Here is an 8,271-nt window from a genome sequence, read left to right as displayed (position 1 = left end):
TGTAAAGTTCTAAGGACTTATAGGACGTGTTGGAGGCTTAAGGTTGAAGGAATTATAGGTTAAAGTGGCAAGTCGTCACATGTTAAGTAGGTGTTGTCTCCTCTGATTAAATTCTGATTTTACATCTATCCTTGCAAGTATGAATCAAGTGTCATTGGTTTATTTTGATGTGCTTACAATCTATTTCACTTGCATTAAGATCCCAAAGTATTTTATAGATCTAATTCCTCAACTGTTTATTTAATTTCTTACCCGATTCTCAACCGATTTCAACAATTCGCACCTCAATATTTATAATGTCATATGAGACATATATTATTACGTTGTGATAATGTCACTTCGTCCCTCATGTCCCAAATATGTGAATTACCTATCTAGGGTTTAAGGTGGTCTCAATCAACCGAATAGAAAGTTTGAACTTTTGTCGATACCGATTTTTGACTTTTTCGATATTCCATTTCTTATCAAGCCAATCTCCAACATTTAGTTAACCTAATTTTCTATCATAGCTCAATACAAAATTCAACACCTAGGTCTAGGATTTGAAGACTAAAATCTTAAAATATCCATAATCGAATGCACCATTTTAAGATAAAGTATTTAAGAAAACTAATGCAAGTAACATTGTGAATAGCATGAAATGCATGAATCATATTGGCCAAATATATAACAGGAAGTTTGGGGTATTACAATTTTCCCCAAGTCAGTCATTTCAAATACCTTTCTCAATTCATTTTTTACCTTTTTGATCATTGCATAGCAGCCACCTGTGATCAAAAGATCATCCACATACAATGAGATAATGATCATCTCATTCTCCTCTTGCTTTATGTACAAAGTTTGTTCATTCACACTCCTCAAGAAACCAAGTTTGCTCAAGTGTTCATCAATCCTACCATACCAGGCTCTAGGAGCCTGTTTAAGTCCATACAAGGCCTTCCTTAATAGATAAACTTTCTCTCCTAGCTTTTCAAGTTGGAAACCTTCCGGCTATTCAATGAAAATCTCTTCCTCCAAATGTCCATTCAAAAATGTTGATTTAACATCTAATTGGTAGATTTTCCAACCTCTATGAACAGCTATTGCAAATAACAATCAGATTGTTTTATACCTGGCTATTGGTGCAAAAGTATTAATAAAATCAATTCCATATTGTTGTGCATATCCTTTCACAACTAGCCTGGCTTTAAACTTGTTGACAGAACCATTTGGATTTAGTTTCGATTTGTACACCCATTTCACACCAATTACATGATTATCTTCTTGTCTATCAACCAGTTCCCAGGTTCTGTTCTTCTCGATCATATTTAACTCCTCCTTCATTGCAGCCATCCACTTTTTTGACCCTGCTACTTCAGCGTAGTTTGAAGGTTCCAATGTAGCAACATTACACCTAGCATATATGTCTGCAAGTCACCTTGTCTTTAGCACAACATTTTTAGTATCTGAGTCACTATCAGCATCTCCTTCTTCTATATTATCATTAGCATCATCTGCCCGTGGAATTATTCTTGGACTTTGAGATTGAATGATTGAATTTGATTCCCAATTCCATGAAGATTTCTCATCAATTTTGATGTCTCTGCTGGATATCACCTTCTTGCTTTGTGGATTAAAAACTCTATATCCCTTGGCATTATTGCAAAAACCAACCAAGATGCATTTCTCAGTTTTTTGACTCAATTTATCCCTCTTTACATCAGGAATATGAATGAAGCATACACTGCCAAACACTTTCAAGTGAGATACATCGGGCTTGTTTCATACCAGGCTTCAAATGGTGTCTTTTTATCTAAGGATTTTGTTGGCAATCTGTTAAGTAAATACACAGCCGTGTTTACTGCCTCTACCCAGAATTCCTTAGGTACATTCTTCTTAAACATCAAGCACCTAGCCATCTCCATAATCGTTCTATTTTTTCTTTCACATACACCATTCTGCTGGGGAGAATAAGGTATAGTTAGCTGATGTTTGATCCCCATGTCTTCATAGAATTTATCAAACTGACCACAACAGTACTCTGTTCCATTATCTAATCCGATGGCCTTAATCTTGCTGTTATATTCATTTTCCACTAGGTTTTTAAACTTTTGAAACACAGCAGCCACCTCAGATTTCATTCTCAAGAAATATACCCAACACATTCTTGACATATCATCTATGAAGAGGACAAAGTATCTACTGCCATTCATAGTTGGTGTTCTCATTGGTCCACAAACATCTGAGTGCACTAATTCAAGTTTTTTTGTTGCTCTTCTTGTTTGATTTTTTGGAAATAGTAACCTGGTTCGTTTTTCATATTGACATACATCACACACACACAATCATTTTTACTAATCTCAAGTATATTTTCCACAAGCTTCAAATCCTGCATATGCTTAAGTGATGTATAACTAGCATGGCCAAACCGTTTGTGCCATAAAGAGGATTAAATCACTGTGCTTGCAAGTGCTTGATCATTCACATTTTTCCATTCCAATGGAAAGCTCCTATGTCTCATGCCTATTTTCATCATATCCTGATTTTGTGAATCAAATATGGTACATCTATTGTCTTTAAATATTAATGTATAGTCTTTTTCAATCAATTGGCCGACACTAATCAGGTTTTGATCAATATTAGGCACATATAAAACATCTTATATGAACTTGGTACATGATGAGGTTTGTACTGCAACATCACCAACTCCCTTTACTTCCACAAACTCTCCATTTCCAACCTTAACTCTTGATCTGAGTTTATCATTCATCTTAATAAAAATACTAAGGTTGGAAGTCATGTGATTAGTGCAACCAGGTTTCATCACTATTGCAGGCTTTGAAGTTTATTGCTGTGAATAAGTGTTCTTCCTGTTGCTGCTCTTGATTCTCAGCAACTTGAGCTTACTGCTGATCCTCTTTTCCTTCCTACTTTTGCACACTTTCTCAATGTGTCCAAATTGTTTGCAAGCCCTACATTGTATTCCAGGCATGAACCAGCACCATTTAGGTGAATGTCTTGTCTTTTTGCAATGAGAACATGGTGGATACTTCTTTTCTTCACCAGAATTTTTGTTGCTTTCAACTCCCTTCTTTTCATTAGGTGGTTTCTTTATCCCATAACTCGTTTGAGCTTTGTATTTTCCTTTAGCAAATAAAGCTCCTTCGACCTGCTCTTCCTGTCTGATCAATCTTCTTTGTCCTGTGGCTTGAAGAGCATAGACAAGCTCAGATAGGGATATACTGGCCAAATCCCTGGAATCTACAAGTGAGGAGATCTTGGCTTCAAATTTTTCGGGCAAGCTAATCAAGACCTTCTCTACTACTCTTCTCATCACTTAGTAACCTGATTTGATTCACTATTTTCATTAACATATCAGCAAACTCTTTGACAGTTTCTGATTCCTTCATTTTCAGTATTTCAAACTCCCTTCTAAGGTTCAATACTTGCATCTGCCTTGTCTTCTCATTGCCCCGAAATTCCTCCCTTAATCTATCATAGGCTTCTTTTGCAATTTCGCAAGTTATAATCCTTGTGAATATTGCATCTAAGACAGCAGATTGTATGCAAGAAAGAGCCTTAAACTTCTTTGTAACCTCCTCACTATGTTGCTTCATCTGTGCAATTGTGGGATTTGCTCTAAGTGGTGGAGGTTCAGTACCATTTTTTGTGATTTCCCATAATCATAAGCTTTCAAATATGCTTTCATCTTTGCAGCCCAAAAATCATAGTTTTCTCCTGCAAATATTGAAGTCAAAGGAGCTATGAAACCACAAGAGGCCATTACTCACACTCACTAGGCTATATGAAGGTTGTTTTCTGATTTTCTCGCAAGGATCTGCCTTCCTTCCTTTCTTCGTGTTCTAAGGCCAAAGTGGCTCTGATACCACTGATGAATTTTGTTGAACAAAGTGGAAGAGAAAGACTAGAATTTGATATAGAAAAATGATCAGTACAAGGCAGCAAATGATCGGCTGCTATATGTAAATTTTACATAGAGTTTTCAACCATACCATTAGTCAACAACTCCTACCAACTACCTTACTTGTTGACAGATTGAGTCATAATATGATAGATATTATAATCATCAAAAATATCATTATATGATACTGATTTTACTACATATAATTGTTACAAAATATAACAACAAAAGTGACACACAACTATCAACAGTTTTACCTAAAAACACCAAAAGAAAATAACAAAGTTCTAATTAAAAAGATCAGACCTTTAATGAAGGAACCTATTATATAAAAAAAAAACTTTGGTAAAAACGTATCTAAATTATTTAAGTGTCTTAATTAATAGGCAAAAAAAAAAAAAAAAATTCCTCGTATACTGCTACCATTGAGAAACTTGCTTTAAGAAATAAGAACCAAATGAAACACAATTCCAACTTCAAAGATGAAACCTTTAGCTGATGGACTTGGTTACATACAAAAACTTGGTAAACAGATACCCATCTTTACAAACGAATAAATATGCATCATGTTTAATGATCTACCAGACAAAGAAAAGTCATAATAGACAGTTAATTACATATAATATAATAACCTAAAGATCCCAGTCAAAAAAAAAAATTCCAAATCTTCAAAATTCAATCTTCTAATTTCACAGCCAGTTCATGAATTATTATGAGCACATTTTGCCTTCATATTTTGCATGAACATTTCCACCGCATTTGTATCCAGCTCCTTGATTGGAATGCTCCTTCCTGCTGTTAAATGCATCGTCGATGCAAAACAAATTTCCTAGCAAATGTATGTAGTAAACCTTATTAAATAACATTTGATTTGCATTTATGCCTTACTCTAACAATGTACACATATGATACAGAAACCAAAGCAAAATTCAGAATATACATAAACCCAAGCAAGCAAATAAGACTACAAATTTGAGAAAGCAACACCATGATCCCATCCACTCCAAATTTTATAAGACGGGAACTCAGCGTACAAATAGGCACCAAAATCATCTGACTTATGCATCATGAATAACATTAGTTAATAGAAAATTCAATCAACTTATGTTCACCTCCTCTTGACACCAATCACCATTAAAACTTCTAAAAGCCCATTATAGAGAAAGGAACCATATTGTTCTCTCAAAAATCCTACTATTATATAGCCAACATACGAGATATGTTCTTCAGCTTGGTCAGCAATGAATGGTCAGAGAAACTTAAGAAGCTGGTCAGATTGCATTTCATTAGATCGTATAAACCATGTTCCTTCTATTAATCATCAAAATTCTAGATAAGCTTAGACATCCATATTTAATATGGTAATCATCAAATTAGTAGACATTTTCTAGCTAAAAACTAAGGTAAATTTTTAGTATAAATTTAATATGGTAAAATAAGTCCAACCTACAAAATCTAGGATGCAAATGCCCTCTACTAAAAGAGAATCCATCAAAGGAAGCATGCCTCTGAAACTTTAAAGCGCCAAAACATATATGCCATAAAAATTACTAGGCACAGACATAGCATCCATTCTATAAAAACTACCAGCATAAGCAAAAGCCTAGTCCAGAAAGAATCTCATACCTCTTCTAGAAGCACAATAACTATTCTCAACTACCTTCAAGCATCCATGTCTTGCTGGAGCAGTATAAACTACAGAGCCAATAATCACAATATTAGTACTCTTGATCAGAACACATGAGAATCATTATGTGAAAGATGAACATAAACACATTGAAGAGTCAAACAAATTCTTTAGAAAAAAGGACAAAAATACAATAATCAACCTTGGAGCTAAATCAGCAAAGACTCCTTCAGTGCAGGCAAGCGATGAGCCAAGTTTCCCTTCATATAATTTCATGATATTAACAATAAATTCTACGAAGAAATCAAATCTAACACAGACAAAAACACCAAATAATAAAACCAAATATAAATTTGGCAAATCCTACATCCAATGGAAGCCAAATCTTAATAAACAACATTCGGTCGATCTGAACCATCATCTCCTAGGAAAATATGAATAAACAACTTCTTGAAAAATCAAATAAAGCGAAGACACGTATGGTACCTTTTTCTATTAATGAGAGACGGAAATTCAAACAAAACCATCAAATTGATCAAAGAACAAAAGGGTATATAGTAACCATTCAGCGCGGAGAGTCTCCCTTGAAGATATCAAATAAGAGGCAGATATAGAAATTGCAATTAACGACAACTACAAGAAGGAAATATTACTGTTACTCTCCTAACTGAACCACTTCGAAACATCAAGCACACCACTCTCCGAAGTGCCACGTGTCCACCTAAAGTAGTTACGAAGTGAGTGTCCATCCGAAGTGACGCCAACTTCTAACGGCCTCCAACTTGAGGCACTGCGAGGCACAAATTACATCCATTAAGACAACCGAAGTGCCCCTGACGCCGAAACGTTAGGCACTCCGAGGTACTCCCTTAACAGATCCCTCCGTCGCCACTTTCAGAAAGATCTATGTCAGGATCCTCTCTGCCTCCATGGATTAATTAATATGACGTCTCCATAGGTCTAGTTGATGTGAAGTATCAACTTTGTGTCAACTCAACTCAGAAGAATTAATTGGCCGTCCACTCTAGACGCGGCTAAGTGACGCCTATGAGTGGACGCCCCATACCATCAGATGCATACACGTGTTCCACATCCAACAGTGTTCCATATCTAAAAATACCCAAGGTTTGACAAGAGAAAAAGGTAATGAAACTCTCACAACTTAGCTCTCCATACTAAGAAATATATATTCTCCTCCCTACTCTCTTGTATAGCTTGAGCACTGTTCCAATCCCTAGATACTGACTTGACCGTCAGAGTGTATGTGGCCATCACCACCCCTACTAGTTCCGGCTGTGTGCTTCTGATCTTGTGTTGTTGTACACAGGGAGGATTACGTGGAGTGGCTATCGATTGGCCACGTGGATGGTCCAATTCGCGAGGTCAACAATTACCATAGTCTGGGATCTGTGGATGTGGCTCGGTAATTTCATAGAGTTATAATTCAAATTTTGAGCCTACGATTTCTTGGGGGTAGAATTACTAGGGTTTTAGGAACTCAAAACCCCTTGCAGGATGATTCTTGGTTGCAACTTTCTTGTACGCCTTCTTCCAATCGTCTAGAGACGCCGTTTTAGGCACCCCGAGGATCTCGTAGTACTTAGTGTTGTCACTCTTCTTTGGTGCCCTCCCAAATATCTTGATTTACTGTGTTGTTGAATGGATCAACAATTGTAGCTCTCTTAAATTTCGTCAATTTCACAGAGGGAAAAGGGGGTTTCTTAGAGAATTGGAGAGAGAGGAAGAAGTGGTAGGGTATGTTACGTGTGTAGGTCGATGAATGAGTGCGTAGCATGCGCAAAGATCTTTTAAGCTGATTTTTTGGGACTTTTAGGTTCTCCATGCAGGCATGGAGCTAGCACCGTGGCTCCGTGCCCAGAGCAATTTTTTTATGTTAAAAAAAATTATTTTGAATAATTTGCATGCATTGTCCCAAATCAGTGGTTAAGGAGTTTTTTTTTTTTTTAATCTAATTTTTCGATTTGGAAAGAAAAGAAAAGAAGAAACTTAAGTAAGATGAACAAAAGTACTACAGGAATGGCACGGAGCTCTTGGAGCTAAGCTCCGTGCATACTACAGGAATGGCACAGAGCAAACGGAGCTTTGGAGCTCCCAGTTTTATTTTTAATTATTTTTGTCTAAAAAATATTTTTATTATTATTTTTTTTTTGTTAAAAAAATGTTTTTACTCAGGTTTTCATTTGTTAAAAAAAATCCCACCATCCTAAAACACAAATCAAATATGAAATATACAAAAAAAAAATGGAAAAAAATAAATAAAAGAGATTTTAAATTTTAAAATAAAGTAGGAGAAGAGCACGGACCTAAAAAATGAAAATTGAAGATTAATCCAAAAGAACAAAAAATAGAAAAAATATACTTACATACAAATTAGAGAGATTCAACTGAAAAATGAAGGTTAATTCAAAAGAACAAAAAATCGAAAAAACTTATTATCTCGTCCAAATTAGCCATCAGTAATAAGTCCGAACAATGCAATAATTATCACTTAATCAATCCTTATAGCAATGCTTCAATTTGAGACCAACCACAAAATTGAAATTTAATAACTCACAGGACATAAAAAAGAAATCAAAATCAAAAGAATTCAAACCGTAGAGTACGTAAACAACAAGAACAAATCATTCAAATTGAATTAAAAAGCAAAATTATATGGGAAAAAACTCCCAAATCGGCCAAAAAATCTCTACTATATCCACATCAAACTCTTCTAATCCTCGTG

The sequence above is a fragment of the Olea europaea genome, chromosome 10 (assembly GCF_002742605.1).
Source record: "Olea europaea var. sylvestris chromosome 10, O_europaea_v1, whole genome shotgun sequence".
Lineage (NCBI taxonomy): Eukaryota > Viridiplantae > Streptophyta > Magnoliopsida > Lamiales > Oleaceae > Olea > Olea europaea.
Note: the sequence above shows the minus strand (reverse complement) of the source record.